The sequence below is a fragment of the Dendrobates tinctorius genome, unplaced genomic scaffold (assembly GCF_039654945.1).
Source record: "Dendrobates tinctorius isolate UK_male_01 unplaced genomic scaffold, ASM3965494v1 ptg000060l, whole genome shotgun sequence".
In the NCBI taxonomy this organism is placed as follows: Eukaryota; Metazoa; Chordata; class Amphibia; order Anura; family Dendrobatidae; genus Dendrobates; species Dendrobates tinctorius.
This window is the reverse complement of record NW_027361728.1, coordinates 48,772,542-48,790,408: the sequence shown is the minus strand read 5'-3', so window position 1 is coordinate 48,790,408 and position 17,867 is coordinate 48,772,542.

Below are 17,867 nucleotides of genomic sequence, written 5' to 3'. Positions count from 1 at the left end.
TGATGAGACTTCTAGGATCATTGTAGGTACTCTCCACAGCTACTGCTAGTTGTGTGGATAGGATCAGGGGTCTGCAATTCGCTTAGTTACCATCCTCTCTAGCTTTCTGTGGCTTAGCTTGATTTTGTTTTTCCTCCTCGGTGACTCAATCATAACAGAATCACCAGCCAGACCGCAGATTCTAGGGTAACTCAAAAGCAGGAAAAAAAATTGTAAAAAAAAAAAAGGTTCAGAATTTTTTATTTTTTTTTTATATGTATTTTTTCCTCTTTATCTCTGGGGCCGTAGGAGGATTTTTTCCTTAATGGAGATTAAGCAATTGTCTGATCGTGAGGAGCAGCTCGCTGCTGAAGTGCGGGGAATTTCCACCTATCTCGCTCAATCACATGCTGTTGAACCAAAAATCCCTACTCCTGATGTGTTTTCTGTGGATCGGTCTAAATTTTTGAATTTTAAGAATAAATGTAAATTATTTCTTGCCTTGAAGCCTAACTCATCAGGGAGCTCTGCGCAGCAGGTTAAAATTGTCATCTCCTTGCTGCACGGCGATCCCCAGGATTGGGTGTTTTCTTTGACACCTGAAAATCCTATTCTGACTAATGTGGATGCATTTTCTCAAGCCTTGCGGTTGTTGTATGATGAACCTAATGCTATTGATCAAGCTGAGAAAGCCCTATTGGCATTGAACCAGGGTCAGGATTCTGACAGTAATACTGTCAAAAATTCCAAAAGTGGGCGGTCCTTTCTACATGGAATGATGGTGCCTTGGCAGCTCTCTTTCGCAAGGGTTTATCAGAAACCGTAAAAGATATTATGGTGTGATTTCCTGTTCCCTCTGGTCTTGATGATTCTACGTTATTAGCCATTCAAGTTGATCGGCGTTTACGTGAACATAAAACTACACGAGAGGTGTTGCCACTAGTGTTGAGCATTCCGATACCGCAAGTATCGGGTATCGGCCGATATTAGCGGTATCGGAATTCCGATACTTAATTCCGATACTTTTTTCATATCGGATTCCGGGATCGGAATCGGAATAGGAAGTTCCCATCATGCTATGAGCCTGCTTGCTTTGATTAAGCCAATGGGAATCCTCCGAAGTGTGGGCACATCCTGTTAGGCATGTAGGCATGTTAACTATTGGCATGGCTGTGATTGGCTGCCGAAATGATGTCATGATGCACTATAAAAGCCACCGCAGCCGCCATTTCTGGTCACTCTGCTGTGAATTCAGTTAGGGACAGGCTGCTGTAGAAGACTGTGAGGGACAGTTAGAAATAGCGATTCCACCAAACATCTAGTGCTTTACCCAGGCTACATAAACCACCACTGTAGCGTTCTTTGCCCTAGCAGCAGTGTTCACAGCTGTCTGCAAGGGCTGTGTGAGTGCAGCTCACGCTGTGGAGTGGGTCCTGCAGCCACGTCAGGCTGTAGGCCACCCAGTGTGATCACTGCTGCCTCATACATCTTTTATTTTTTGAGCTGCATTTTTTAAATAATTTCAATCTAGTGTGCTTCCATCCGTATCCATATACGTTGGTTGCAAACACTAGTAGTAGACAGCGGAGCCTTTCTGCAGCCTTTCAGTGCTAGTGTCCACTTTGCTGCACTGTTCACGGCTGTCTGAGAGGTCTCTGACTGTGTGTGAGTGCAGCTCACGCTGAGTAGTGTGTCCTGCAGCTACGTCTGGCTGTAGGACGCTCAGCGTGCGTCACTGCCTCACACATATTTTTATTTGAGTGCAGCTCATTTTTTCTTCTATTAGTGTGCATCCATCCGTCTCCATCTACGGTGGTTGCAAACACTATATAGGAGTACACAGCGGAGCCTTTCTGCAGCCTGTCAGTGCCAGTGCCCACTTAGCTGCACTGTTGACGGCTGTCTGAGAGGTCTCTGACTGTGTATGAGTGCAGCTCACGCTGAGTAGAGTGTCCTGCAGCTACGTCTGGTTGTAGGACGCTCAACGTGCGTCACTGCCTCACACATATTTGTCTTTGAGTGCAGCTCATTTTTTCTTCTCCTATTAGTGTGCATCCATCCGTATCCATCAACATTGGTTGGTTGCAAACACTATATAGGAGTAGATAGAGGAGCCTTTTTTTCTGGCTTGTGCCCTGCCGGCGCAGCCAGATTAGTATTACCCAATTTTTTGGGAGCCTAATCTTTTGCATTGTAGGTTACCTGCCTGCATTGTAATAGCTCCAAAAAGTTGGTGATACTATCAGTTTCAATTCTTTGTTCTCATACTTTGAGTTTGTTTCAAACAAAGAAACCACATAAAAAGTTCACCAAACACTACATTTTGAACTTGTGTAGGCCACATCAGCTCCTATTAAAGTCTAGTCCACACACACACACTTCATAAAATTAGTGTTTCTTGTACCTGTAACCAGCTGTTCAGGAATAAGCACACTAAGGCCCCCCTTTGTACTTTTTTGCCTATCTTAAGCAGTCTTGCAAGATGAAGAAGGCAGGGAGTAAGGCGCGGGGGCGTGGGCGTGGGCGTGGAGTTTCAGCAGGGAGAGGACGTGGGGATTCTGCAGGGAGAGGACGTGGGGATTCTACAGGTAGAGGACGTGGGGATTCTGGGCCTGCTGCGGGCACCAGTGGATCAGCATCCCCCAGTTTTAGCAGGCAACAGTCCTTTATGCGCAGCTTTGTAGGACCTCAACGTACCCCACTGCTGCGGGAGGAACAAATTGAAGCCGTTGTCGGATGGATGGCAGCTAACGCATCGACTTCAATTACTTCCGCATCCTCTCAGGGTCAGAGCACCGAAGAGCAACCATCTGTCTCTTCACCACCTGCCAAAGTGCCCAGGCAGTCAGAGAGACATGGACAGGAGCCATCACAGTCTCTACTTCTGTTCTCGGAATCTGTTGGCTTGGAAAGAGGGGGCCAGCCAAGCAGCATTCCTGAATGTGAAGAAGAGGGAGTATGCAGTGATGCGCAACTTCTTTGTCCCTCTGAATCTGAAGAGGCGAGTGGGCCAGTGCCTATGGTCAGCACACCTCAGTACGCATCAGATGATGACGAGACTCAGTTGCCACTTTCTGGTGCGTACGGTGCTGGCGAGACAACCCCGGAGAAGCAGCTGTTTGAAGAGGGGAGGGAAGATGATGAGGTCCTTGACCCATCATGGCGTGAGCAACAGGAAGGTGGTGGTAGCAGCTCTGAGGAAGAGATTCCCCTACCGGCCAAAACAGGAGGCAGAGGGAGGGGGAAGACTTGGTTGCCTGTACCCTCCACTTCGGCACCCGTTAGGAGCAATCCTCCTTCCAAAGGCAAACTGGGCGCTCACAAGAGTTGCAGTGCGTGGTCCTTTTTTGACACAGTTGCAGATGACATTTGCTTTGTCAAATGCAAGCTGTGTCATCAGAGAGTCAAAAGAGGGAGAAATGTCAGCAACCTCAATACCACAAATATGTGGAAACATGTGCGCACCAAGCACGAGTTGGAGTTGCAGAGACACCCTGAAGACGTAGGCCAACGTACAGCACCACCTACCACCTCTTCAGTTCGTGTTGGGCCCTCTTCCTCCAGCTCACACACTGCTGGTTCGGCTTCCTCACAGGATCGCCAAGGAAGAACCTCTGCCACTGTTGTCCGGAGACCCTGTCAGATTCCACCCATAACAGCACGTTCCCATCCATCACAGCCATCGGTAGCACAGGCATGGGATAAAAGGCGCCCTTACTCGGCAAACCATCCCCGAGCACAGTCTCTGAATGCTGGCATTGCCAAACTTCTGGCAGTTGAAATGCTGTCATTCAGGCTGGTGGACACTGACACCTTCCGGGACTTAATGGCATTGGCAGTCCCCCAATACAACGTGCCCAGCCGCTTTTATTTCAGCAGGCAAGCCGTCCCTGCCCTGCAGAAACATGTTGAGGGCAAAATAAAACATGCGCTACTAAACGCCGTTAGTAGCAAGGTCCACCTGACCACCGATGCGTGGACCAGTAACCATGGACAGGGACGATACCTTTCCCTCACTGCCCACTGGGTCAATGTTGTGGAGCCGGGTACGGATCTGGAGAGTGGCGCTGTACGTGTTCTTCCAACGCCACGGATTGCAAGACTCCAGTCTGTACACATAGACTCCTCCTCCTACTCAAGTTCCTCAGAAACAGCAGAGCAGGAGCCTGTTACGACCGATATGAGCACAGCCGTGGCCAAACGTCAACAGGCTGTACTCAAATTAATTTCTTTGGGGAATCGAAGCCACACAGCGCAGGAGCTCTGGAATGCTATCAAGCTGGAGAGCGATGTGTGGTTTGGGCCAGCGAATCTCCAGCCGGGCTTGGTAGTGTGTGACAATGGCCGAAATCTGGTGGCAGCTCTTGGCCTAGGCAACCTCACACACATCCCATGTCTGGCACATGTTCTTAACTTGGTCGTGCAGAGCTTTCTGAGGGACTATCCGGATCTTGATGCACTGTTACACAAGGTCCGCATAGAGTGCGCTCACTTGCGACGTTCCAGCACGGCAAGATCGCGCCTCGCTGCTCTGCAGCGACGATTTGGCCTTCCGGAACATCGCATCATATGTGACCTACCCACCCGGTGGAATTCAACGTTACATATGTTGGAGCGGTTGTGTGAGCAGCAGGCAGCAGTCATGGAGTACCAGCTGCATCAGGCGCAAACAAGTCGCACTGTGCGCTGTTCACACTTCAGCACCATTGAGTGGGCCTCTATGAAGGACATCTGCCTCGTTTTGCGTGCCTTCGATGAATCCACGCGGATGGCGAGTGCAGATGATGCACTAGTCAGCATGACTGTCCCCCTTATCTGCCTGCTTCAACAAACACTGCAAGCACTAAGGGATGAGGTTTCAGAAGAGGTGGAGGATGAGGAGTCCCAAATGCCATCTGCTTCTGGACAGTCTGCGCTACGTGTTTCCTCACAAAGGCCTAGGCAGGGGACACTTTGTGAGGAGGATGAGGAGGAGTCGATGGAGGAGGAAGACATCTCTCCAGAGGAGGGAGGTACACAAACCTCTACTCAGTATGTACAGCGAGGGTGGGGTGATGCAGAGCAGGTCGAGGTCACGCCTCAAACAGGGGACAGCGGTTCTTTGGCATTTGGGAGTCTGCAGCACATGGTTGATTTCATGCTGCAGTGCCTGAGAAACGACCGCCGCATCGCCCACATTCTCGTCTCGGCTGATTATTGGGTGTACACCCTCCTAGATCCTCGCTACTGGGACAGCGTACAAAGGCTCATACCAACGTTGAACCGGGAGCGTAAAATGCGGGAGTACGAAGAGTCACTGGTGCAGTCCATAATGTTTTCCATTCCACCCGACAGCATTGTTGCTAGTGCTTTACAAAGCAGCTCTGTGCGTCGAGGCAGTGGAGGAAACTCTGCACAAAGAGGGAGCAGAGGCAGTGCCGCAGCACAAGGCAAGACCACTATGGCCCAAATGTGGCAAAGTTTTGTGTGTCCACCACAATTGTCTACACCATCAGCGACGCCTCGAGTCAGCAGGAGGCAACGCTTCCGTCAGATGGTGTCAGACTACATGTCTTGCCCTGTCGCTGTACTCCCAGATGGCTCTTCCCCCTTCAAGTTTTGGGTCTCTAAGCTGGATACATGGCCAGAGCTTAGCCAGTATGCATTGGAGGTGCTGGCTTGCCCTGCTGCCAGTGTATTATCGGAACGTGTCTTTAGTGCCGCAGGTGGTGTACTAACAGACCGTCGCACGCGACTATCTTCCGATAATGTTGACCGGCTGACTTTTCTGAAAATGAACAAGGCCTGGATCTCCAAAGACTTTGCCATTCCTCTTACAGACTAAATTAGTGGTTGGCAACTGTATCCAGGTCTGCTGGTGTGTTCATTTTTCTACCACCTGAACTATAATCCCTGTGCTTCAACACAGCCAGTTGTCGCTCAGATGTGTCGTCTGCACAGAGAAACACACTAGCTCCTGTGTTACTGGGGTTCAGTAATGCCAGCTGATCCCCTGCTGTGTGGATGGCAGAGTCACCAGCTCCATCAACATTCAAACCACTACTGATTTTTAACCGTGCCCAACTTAGGTCTCTGGCTCCACTGTCTCTACTATTTCCCCTGACCTCCAACCCCGCCATCTACATCTCTGAAGTGGCGTCAGCACAATCTACACTTGTTCCTGTGTTCCTGTGGCTCAGTCCCATCAGTTTATCCCCTGATGTGTGTCCGGCAAGGTCTCCTGCTCTGTCCACATTCCCATAACCAGTAGTGGGAATGAGGACAGAGCTGGCGAACTTGCCGGACAAACATCAGGGGATCAACTGATGGGACTGAGCACCAGTAACACAGGAACAAGTGTAGATTGTGCTGACGCCACTTCAGAGATGTAGCTGGCGGGGTTGGAGGCCAGGGTAAATAGTAGAGACAGTGGATCCAGAGGCCTAAGTGGAGCATGGTTAGAATCAGTAGTAGTCCACAACCTCCATAAAAACCGATGCCCATTGGCCTCTGCATGCGGCATGCGTAATCCTGGGCTCCAACAGCGTCAGTTGGTGTTCAGAAGTGTCGTCTCCACAGAGCCAAACACATTCGTTCAAGTGTTAGTGGGGTTCAGCACTGCCAGCTGTTCCCCTGCTGAGGAGATGGCAAGTCTCCTGCTGCCTTCACCTGCCAAAATCCAGTAAGCCCCAGCCTGCTCCTCGCCTAATCCTGGGCTCCAACAGCGTCAGTTGGTGTTCAGAAGTGTCGTCTCCACAGAGCCAAACACATTCGTTCAAGTGTTAGTGGGGTTCAGCACTGTCAGCTGTTCCCCTGCTGTGGAGATGGCAAGTCTCCTGCTGCCTTCACCTGCCAAAATCCAGTAGGCCCCAGCCTGCTCCTCGCCTAATCCTGGGCTCCAACAGCGTCAGTTGGTGTTCAGAAGTGTCGTCTCCACAGAGCCAAACACATTCGTTCAAGTGTTAGTGGGGTTCAGCACTATCAGCTGTTCCCCTGCTGTGGAGATGGCAAGTCTCCTGCTGCATTCACCTGCCAAAATCCAGTAGGCCCCAGCCTGCTCCTCGCCTAATCCTGGGCTCCAACAGCGTCAGTTGGTGTTCAGAAGTGTCGTCTCCACAGAGCCAAACACATTCGTTCAAGTGTTAGTGGGGTTCAGCACTGTCAGCTGTTCCCCTGCTGTGGAGATGGCAAGTCTCCTGCTGCATTCACCTGCCAAAATCCAGTAGGCCCCAGCCTGCTCCTCGCCTAATCCTGGGCTCCAACAGCGTCAGTTGGTGTTCAGAAGTGTCGTCTCCACAGAGCCAAACACATTCGTTCAAGTGTTAGTGGGGTTCAGCACTGTCAGCTGTTCCCCTGCTGTGGAGATGGCAAGTCTCCTGCTGCCTTCACCTGCCAAAATCCAGTAGGCCCCAGCCTGCTCCTCGCCTAATCCTGGGCTCCAACAGCGTCAGTTGGTGTTCAGAAGTGTCGTCTCCACAGAGCCAAACACATTCGTTCAAGTGTTAGTGGGGTTCAGCACTGTCAGCTGTTCCCCTGCTGTGGAGATGGCAAGTCTCCTGCTGCATTCACCTGCCAAAATCCAGTAGGCCCCAGCCTGCTCCTCGCCTAATCCTGGGCTCCAACAGCGTCAGTTGGTGTTCAGAAGTGTCGTCTCCACAGAGCCAAACACATTCGTTCAAGTGTTAGTGGGGTTCAGCACTGTCAGCTGATCCCCTGCTGTGGAGATGGCAAGTCTCCTGCTGCATTCACCTGCCAAAATCCAGTAGGCCCCAGCCTGCTCCTCGCCTAATCCTGGGCTCCAACAGCGTCAGTTGGTGTTCAGAAGTGTCGTCTCCACAGAGCCAAACACATTCGTTCAAGTGTTAGTGGGATTCAGCACTGTCAGCTGTTCCCATGCTGTGGAGATGGCAAGTCTCCTGCTGCCTTCACCTGCCAAAATCCAGTAGGCCCCAGCCTGCTCCTCGCCTAATCCTGGGCTCCAACAGCGTCAGTTGGTGTTCAGAAGTGTCGTCTCCACAGAGCCAAACACATTCGTTCAAGTGTTAGTGGGGTTCAGCACTGTCAGCTGTTCCCCTGCTGTGGAGATGGCAAGTCTCCTGCTGCCTTCACCTGCCAAAATCCAGTAGGCCCCAGCCTGCTCCTCGCCTAATCCTGGGCTCCAACAGCGTCAGTTGGTGTTCAGAAGTGTCGTCTCCACAGAGCCAAACACATTCGTTCAAGTGTTAGTGGGGTTCAGCACTGTCAGCTGTTCCCCTGCTGTGGAGATGGCAAGTCTCCTGCTGCATTCACCTGCCAAAATCCAGTAGGCCCCAGCCTGCTCCTCGCCTAATCCTGGGCTCCAACAGCGTCAGTTGGTGTTCAGAAGTGTCGTCTCCACAGAGCCAAACACATTCGTTCAAGTGTTAGTGGGGTTCAGCACTGCCAGCTGTTCCCCTGCTGTGGAGATGGCAGTCTCTCCTGCTGTCTCCGCATTACAAAGACAGTAGGCCTCTGCCTACACCCTCCTATTTCCTGGGCTTCAACACAGCCAGTTGTAGCTCGGAAGTGCCGTCCACACGGAAAGAGACACTTGCTCCCGTGTCTCAGTGGGGTTCAGTAACGTCAGCTGATCCCCTGCTTTGTGGATGGCAGTCTCTCCTGCTGTCACCTCATTCAAAATACAGTAGGCCTCTGCCTACACCCTCCTATTTCCTGGGCTTCAACACAGCCAGTTGTAGCTCGGAAGTGCCGTCCACACGGAAAGAGATACTTGCTCCCGTGTCTCAGTGGGGTTCAGTAACGTCAGCTGATCCCCTGCTGTGTGGATGGCAGTCTCTCCTGCTGTCACCTCATTCAAAATACAGTAGGCCTCTGCCTACACCCTCCTATTTCCTGGGCTTCAACACAGCCAGTTGTAGTTCGGAAGTGCCGTCCACACGGAAAGAGACACTTGCTCCCGTGTCTCAGTGGGGTTCAGTAACGTCAGCTGATCCCCTGCTGTGTGGATGGCAGTCTCTCCTGCTGTCACCTCATTCAAAATACAGTAGGCCTCTGCCTACACCCTCCTATTTCCTGGGCTTCAACACAGCCAGTTGTAGTTCGGAAGTGCCGTCCACACGGAAAGAGACACTTGCTCCCGTGTCTCAGTGGGGTTCAGTAACGTCAGCTGATCCCCTGCTGTGTGGATGGCAGTCTCTCCTGCTGTCACCTCATTCAAAATACAGTAGGCCTCTGCCTACACCCTCCTATTTCCTGGGCTTCAACACAGACAGTTGTAGTTCTGAAGTGCCGTCCACACGGAAAGAGACACTTGCTCCCGTGTCTCAGTGGGGTTCAGTAACGTCAGCTGATCCCCTGCTTTGTGGATGGCAGTCTCTCCTGCTGTCACCTCTTTCAAAATACAGTAGGCCTCTGCCTATACCCTCCTATTTCCTGGGCTTCAACACAGCCAGTTGTAGTTCGGAAGTGCCGTCCACACGGAAAGAGACACTTGCTCCCGTGTCTCAGTGGGGTTCAGTAACGTCAGCTGATCCCCTGCTGTGTGGATGGCAGTCTCTCCTGCTGTCACCTCATTCAAAATACAGTAGGCCTCTGCCTACACCCTCCTATTTCCTGGGCTTCAACACAGCCAGTTGGAGTTCGGAAGTGCCGTCCACACGGAAAGAGACACTTGCTCCCGTGTCTCAGTGGGGTTCAGTAACGTCAGCTGATCCCCTGCTGTGTGGATGGCAGTCTCTCCTGCTGTCACCTCATTCAAAATACAGTAGGCCTCTGCCTACACCATCCTATTTCTTGGGCTTCAACACAGCCAGTTGTAGTTCGGAAGTGCCGTCCACACGGAAAGAGACACTTGCTCCCGTGTCTCAGTGGGGTTCAGTAACGTCAGCTGATCCCCTGCTGTGTGGATGGCAGTCTCTCCTGCTGTCACCTCATTCAAAATACAGTAGGCCTCTGCCTACACCATCCTATTTCCTGGGCTTCAACACAGCCAGTTGTAGTTCGGAAGTGCCGTCCACACGGAAAGAGACACTTGCTCCCGTGTCTCAGTGGGGTTCAGTAACGTCAGCTGATCCCCTGCTGTGTGGATGGCAGTCTCTCCTGCTGTCACCTCTTTCAAAATACAGTAGGCCTCTGCCTACACCCTCCTATTTCCTGGGCTTCAACACAGCCAGTTGTAGTTCGGAAGTGCCGTCCACACGGAAAGAGACACTTGCTCCCGTGTCTCAGTGGGGTTCAGTAACGTCAGCTGATCCCCTGCTGTGTGGATGGCAGTCTCTCCTGCTGTCACCTCATTCAAAATACAGTAGGCCTCTGCCTACACCCTCCTATTTCCTGGGCTTCAACACAGCCAGTTGTAGTTCGGAAGTGCCGTCCACACGGAAAGAGACACTTGCTCCCGTGTCTCAGTGGGGTTCAGTAACGTCAGCTGATCCCCTGCTGTGTGGATGGCAGTCTCTCCTGCTGTCACCTCATTCAAAATACAGTAGGCCTCTGCCTACACCATCCTATTTCCTGGGCTTCAACACAGCCAGTTGTAGTTCGGAAGTGCCGTCCACACGGAAAGAGACACTTGCTCCCGTGTCTCAGTGGGGTTCAGTAACGTCAGCTGATCCCCTGCTGTGTGGATGGCAGTCTCTCCTGCTGTCACCTCATTCAAAATACAGTAGGCCTCTGCCTACACCATCCTATTTCTTGGGCTTCAACACAGCCAGTTGTAGTTCGGAAGTGCCGTCCACACGGAAAGAGACACTTGCTCCCGTGTCTCAGTGGGGTTCAGTAACGTCAGCTGATCCCCTGCTGTGTGGATGGCAGTCTCTCCTGCTGTCACCTCATTCAAAATACAGTAGGCCTCTGCCTACACCATCCTATTTCCTGGGCTTCAACACAGCCAGTTGTAGTTCGGAAGTGCCGTCCACACGGAAAGAGACACTTGCTCCCGTGTCTCAGTGGGGTTCAGTAACGTCAGCTGATCCCCTGCTGTGTGGATGGCAGTCTCTCCTGCTGTCACCTCTTTCAAAATACAGTAGGCCTCTGCCTACACCCTCCTATTTCCTGGGCTTCAACACAGCCAGTTGTAGTTCGGAAGTGCCGTCCACACGGAAAGAGACACTTGCTCCCGTGTCTCAGTGGGGTTCAGTAACGTCAGCTGATCCCCTGCTGTGTGGATGGCAGTCTCTCCTGCTGTCACCTCATTCAAAATACAGTAGGCCTCTGCCTACACCCTCCTATTTCCTGGGCTTCAACACAGCCAGTTGTAGTTCGGAAGTGCCGTCCACACGGAAAGAGACACTTGCTCCCGTGTCTCAGTGGGGTTCAGTAACGTCAGCTGATCCCCTGCTGTGTGGATGGCAGTCTCTCCTGCTGTCACCTCATTCAAAATACAGTAGGCCTCTGCCTACACCATCCTATTTCCTGCGCTTCAACACAGCCAGTTGTAGTTCGGAAGTGCCGTCCACACGGAAAGAGACACTTGCTCCCGTGTCTCAGTGGGGTTCAGTAACGTCAGCTGATCCCCTGCTGTGTGGATGGCAGTCTCTCCTGCTGTCACCTCATTCAAAATACAGTAGGCCTCTGCCTACACCATCCTATTTCCTGGGCTTCAACACAGCCAGTTGTAGTTCGGAAGTGCCGTCCACACGGAAAGAGACACTTGCTCCCGTGTCTCAGTGGGGTTCAGTAACGTCAGCTGATCCCCTGCTGTGTGGATGGCAGTCTCTCCTGCTGTCACCTCTTTCAAAATACAGTAGGCCTCTGCCTACACCCTCCTATTTCCTGGGCTTCAACACAGCCAGTTGTAGTTCGGAAGTGCCGTCCACACGGAAAGAGACACTTGCTCCCGTGTCTCAGTGGGGTTCAGTAACGTCAGCTGATCCCCTGCTGTGTGGATGGCAGTCTCTCCTGCTGTCACCTCATTCAAAATACAGTAGGCCTCTGCCTACACCCTCCTATTTCCTGGGCTTCAACACAGCCAGTTGTAGTTCGGAAGTGCCGTCCACACGGAAAGAGACACTTGCTCCCGTGTCTCAGTGGGGTTCAGTAACGTCAGCTGATCCCCTGCTGTGTGGATGGCAGTCTCTCCTGCTGTCACCTCATTCAAAATACAGTAGGCCTCTGCCTACACCCTCCTATTTCCTGGGCTTCAACACAGCCAGTTGTAGTTCGGAAGTGCCGTCCACACGGAAAGAGACACTTGCTCCCGTGTCTCAGTGGGGTTCAGTAACGTCAGCTGATCCCCTGCTTTGTGGATGGCAGTCTCTCCTGCTGTCACCTCATTCAAAATACAGTAGGCCTCTGCCTACACCCTCCTATTTCCTGGGCTTCAACACAGCCAGTTGTAGTTCGGAAGTGCCGTCCACACGGAAAGAGACACTTGCTCCCGTGTCTCAGTGGGGTTCAGTAACTTCAGCTGATCCCCTGCTTTGTGGATGGCAGTCTCTCCTGCTGTCACCTCATTCAAAATACAGTAGGCCTCTGCCTACACCCTCCTATTTCCTGGGCTTCAACACAGCCAGTTGTAGTTCGGAAGTGCCGTCCACACGGAAAGAGACACTTGCTCCCGTGTCTCAGTGGGGTTCAGTAACGTCAGCTGATCCCCTGCTGTGTAGATGGCAAAGTCTCCTGCTGCCTACACAGTCATACCACTACTGATTTTTAACCGTGCTCCAATTAGGCCTGTGGCTCCACTGTCTCTCGTATTTCCCCTGTCCTCCAACCCCGCCAGTTACAGCTCCGAAGTGGCGTCTGCACAATCCACACTTGTTCCTGTGTTACAGGTGTTCAGTCCGGTCAGTTAATCCCCTGATGTGTGTCCGGCAATGTCGCCTGCTCTGTCCACATTCCCATTATGGGAATGTGGACAGAGCAGGCGACATTGCCGGACACACATCAGGGGATTAACTGACCGGACTGAACACCTGTAACACAGGAACAAGTGTGGATTGTGCAGACGCCACTTCGGAGCTGTAACTGGCGGGGTTGGAGGACAGGGGAAATACGAAAATCAGTGAAGCCACAGGCCTAAGTGGAGCTTGGTTCAAATTAGTAGTCTACAACCGATCTTAAAATTTCTTCAATGCAGCCTCAGCCTGCTCCGTGCTTGTCCCTGGGCTTCAACACAGCCAGTTGTTGCTCGGAAGTGCCGTCTTCACAGAGTAAAACACTAGCTCCTGTGTTTGTGGGGTTCAGTAACGTCAGCTGTTCCCCTGCTGTTTTGATGGCAATCTGTCCTGCTGCCTCCCAATTGACAGCACATCAGGCCTCAGCCTGCTAAGTGCTTGTCCTGGGCTCCAACATCGCCAGTTGCTGCTCATAACTGACTTTGGCACGGGTACTCCCTCCTGCCCAGCTTGGTTCCAGCCCTGCCTGCTGTTTCCGGGAAGTGTCAATGTCAGTTTGCCACCCCAAGTTGCCATGTCGTGTTGCGGTTGGGTTAGCCGAGGCTAGGGTGCCAGCAGTTTAGGTGCTTCCTATGTGGACTGCGGGTTCTGGTAAGAAAGGCTTGTTCCATAGTGCCAGTAGGACAAGCACCCCCTGTAGGACTGTGTGATTCGGTAACTGCGGCCAGCTTGAGGCATGCCAACTTTGCTTTTCAGGGGTAACTTCTGATACCCCTCCGTGTTCCAGCACCGTCAGCTGGTTCTCGTCAGAGCCTTTGGCCTAGGTGCCTCCATCTCGGTATCCGAGTTCCGGCAACGTCTGCTGGTCCTTGGTAGTGCTTTGTAGCACAGGTACCTCCTGCTTAGTAACCGGGTTCCAGCACCGTCAGCTGGTCCTCGGTTGTGCCATTGGCTCTTATTCCTTCTGCTGCCCCTCCGGGTGCCAGCACTGTCAGCTGGTCCTCGCTATTTCCATTTGCTCTTGCAGCTTATGCTACCCCTCCGGGTTCCTGCACCGTCAACTGGTTCTCGGCAGAGCCTTTGGCCTAGGTGCCTCCATCTCGGTATCCGAGTTCCGGCAACGTCTGCTGGTCCTTGGTAGTGCTTTGTAGCACAGGTACCTCCTGCTTAGTAACCGGGTTCCAGCACCGTCAGCTGGTCCTTGGTTGTGCCATTGGCTCTTATTCCTTCTGCTGCCCCTCCGGGTGCCAGCACTGTCAGCTGGTCCTCGCTATTTCCATTTGCTCTTGCAGCTTATGCTACCCCTCCGGGTTCCAGCACCGTCAGCTGGTTCTCGTCAGAGCCTTTGGCCTAGGTGCCTCCATCTCGGTATCCGAGTTCCGGCAACGTCTGCTGGTCCTTGGTAGTGCTTTGTAGCACAGGTACCTCCTGCTTAGTAACCGGGTTCCAGCACCGTCAGCTGGTCCTTGGTTGTGCCATTGGCTCTTATTCCTTCTGCTGCCCCTCCGGGTGCCAGCACTGTCAGCTGGTCCTCGCTATTTCCATTTGCTCTTGCAGCTTATGCTACCCCTCCGGGTTCCAGCACCGTCAGCTGGTTCTCGTCAGAGCCTTTGGCCTAGGTGCCTCCATCTCGGTATCCGAGTTCCGGCAACGTCTGCTGGTCCTTGGTAGTGCTTTGTAGCACAGGTACCTCCTGCTTAGTAACCGGGTTCCAGCACCGTCAGCTGGTCCTCGGTAGTGCCATTGGCTCTTGTTCCTTCTGCTGCCCCTCCCGGTGCCAGTACCGTCAGCTGGTTCAAGAGGACAAAGAACAGGAAGACAACCACCAAGATGCAGAACAACAAGAGAGAGAAGACCAAGAAGCATAAAAAAAACAAAGCAGAAGAACATTAAGCATAAGACTAATACTCTGAGCAAATGATATTATCTTATTTATAAGCAGAAGAAGACTAAGCAGTGTATGGGGGTGAGTCCGTTCCTCCTCGTGGTGCCCCTGGAAAAGGCCTGCTGCTGCAGGCCAAACTGAACGCGGACAAATCCTGTTGTAAATCTTTTGTGACAGGCAGAACGGAAGGTGTAAACTTCTAACTTTTCCAGATAACAACTACAGGAATGCCTGACACAAACAAGAATATGATGAAGAAGAATAGGAAGAAGATGAAGAAGTTGAATATGTAGAATAATAATTGTTGAATAAGAAGAATATGAAGAATGTAAGAAAAGGAGGAAGAAGAAGAAGAATGTAAAAAAAGGAAGTAGAAGAATTTAAAAAAGGAAGAAGAAGAAGAATGTAAAAAAAGGAATAAGAAGAAGAATGTAAAAAAAGGAAGAAGAAGAATGTAAAAAAAGGAAGTAGAAGAATGTAAAAAAAGGAGGAAGAAGAAGAAGAAGAATGTAAAAAAAGGAATAAGAAGAAGAAGAAGGTAAAAAAAAGGAAGAAGAATAAGAAAGAAGAAGAAAGAAGAAGAAGACATACATGTCTGGCAAAATATAAATGAGGCTAACATAGTCAATATCTTTGTAACTCCTAACATCTTTAAAAAAAAAGTTTAATTCCTGCTATTCCATTTGATTGAGCTAAACCTCTATGGCTTTAATGTCTCCTCCACCTCCCACAATACATTCTACATTATTCTTAGTTGTTTTTCTTCATGTAGAATTAACCTACAAGGAAAGAAAGGTTTTTTTTTAATTCCGATATTTTGGCCCCATTGACTTGCATTGGTTCCCGGTATCGGAATCGGCGATACCGATACTTTTTTTTAAGATCGGCCGATCCATTCCGATCCGATATTTTCAAGTATCGGCTGGTATCGCTCAACTCTAGTTGCCACCTTTTCAACAAATGTTTGAACCTATGCAATGTGATAGAGTTTTGTCTAGGGTGCAACGTCAGGAGTATAGAAGGTGTAATAAGCTGTGTTTTTTCTGTGGAGATGTCTCTCATATTATTTCTGTCTGCCTTAAACGAGAGAAACGTTTTGCACACACATTTGCTGTGGGTGGCGTACAACCTAAGTTTCTTTTGGCAATTACTCTGATCTGCTCCTTATCCACATTTTCCGCCAAGGCTTTTGTAGATTCAGGAGCGGCTTTGAATCTGATGGATTTGGATTTTGCTAAATGTTGTGGTTTTCCCATGATACCTCTGCGGACGCCTATCCCTTTGAGGGGTATTGATGCTGCTCCTTTGGCAGAGAATAAACCTGTTTTGGACCCAGGTGATAATGCAGGTCGCCCCAGACCACCAAGAAAATTGTAGATTTTTGGTACTGCATAATTTGCATGATACTATTGTTCTGGGTTTTCCCTGGTTGAAAATCCATAATCCAGTTTTGGATTGGAAATCTGTGTCTGTGGTGAGTTGGGGCTGTCGGTGTGCTCTTGGTGACACTCCTGTTTTCTCTACCTGTCCCCAGTCTCATGATGTTCCTGACTATTTGACTGATTTTTATGATGTATTTAGTGAGAGTAAGTCTGCGTCCCTTCCTCCTCATAGGAGTTATGACTGTGCAATTGAGTTGAGGCCTGGGTGTAAATTTCCCAAGGGTCGGCTTTTCAACTTATCTGTACCTGAACACGAGGCTATGCGATCTTATATTAAGGAGTCGTTGGAGAAGGGTCATATTAGACCATCTTCTTCACCCTTAGGTGTTGGGGTTTTTTTTGTGGCTAAGAAAGATGGTTCATTAAGGCCTTGTATTGACTATCGTTCCCTTAACAAGATTACGGTTAAATATCAGTATCCGTTACCCCTGATTTCTGATTTATTCTCCAGAGTTAAAGGTGCCTGCTGGTTTACTAAGCTTGACCTCAGGGAGGAGTATAATCTTATTCGCATCAAGCATGGAGATGAATGGAAGACAGCGTTTAATGCTCCGGAGGGACATTTTGAGTACCTGGTGATGCCTTTTGTGCTCACTAATGCCCCTTCTGTCTTCCAATCCTTCATGAATGATATTTTCTGGGACTTTGTGGATAAGTTTTTGAACAACTATTTGGATGATATTCTGATCTTTTCCAGTGATTGGGATTCTCATGTGGAACATGTTCGGACTGTGTTCCGGATTTTGAGGCAGAATTCCCTGTATGTTAAGGGATCGAAATGCCTTTTTGGTGTACAGAAGATTTCATTTTTGGGATTTATTTTGTCTCTGTCAACTATTGAAATGGACCCGGCCAAGGTACAGGCCATTTATGATTGGGTTCAGCTCACTTCTTTGAAGGCTCTCCAGAAGTTTTTGGGTTTTGCTAATTTTTATCGTAAATTTATAGCTAATTTTTCTGGTATTGCCAAACCACTTACTGATCTGACCAAGAAGGGTGCTGATGTGCTGAATTGGTCTCCAGAGGCTGTTTTGGCATTTCATGAGCTGAAGCAGAGGTTCACTTCTGCTCCGGTTTTACGGCAACCTGATGTCTCACTTCCATTTCAGGTAGAGGTAGATGCTTCGGAGATTGGTGCAGGAGCTGTTTTGTCCCAAAAAGATCAGGTGACTTCTAAAATGAATCCCTGTGCCTTCTTCTACCGAAAGTTCTCCCCATCTGAACGCAACTATGATGTGGGGAATCGGGAATTGTTGGCCATGAAGTGGGCATTTGAGAAGTGGAGACATTGGTTGGAGGGAGCTAGACATCAAGTTGTGGTCCTCACTGACCACAAGAATTTGATTTACCTGGAGTCGGCCAAACGCTTGAATCCTAGACAGGCTAGGTGGGCCTTGTTTTTCACGCGTTTTGATTTTGTGGTCTCCTTTCTTCCGGGCACTAAGAATGTTAAGGCAGACACCCTTTCCAGGAGTTTCTTTGCTGACTCTCCTATTGTGACCAAACCTACTACCATCCTAGGTGAGGGGATAGTTCTTTCTGCCATCTCGCCCGATTTGAGACGTGCCCTCGAAGAATTTCAGGAGGACAAACCTGAGCGTTGTCGTATGGGAAAATTGTATGTTCCTGACCAGTGGAGGAAGAGAGTGCTGTCTGAAGTTCATTGCTCTGCATTGGCTGGTCATCCAGGTATTTTTGGTACCAGAGATTTGGTGAGTCTGTCTTTTTGGTGGCCCGCCTTATCTCGTGATGTCAGGAATTTTGTGC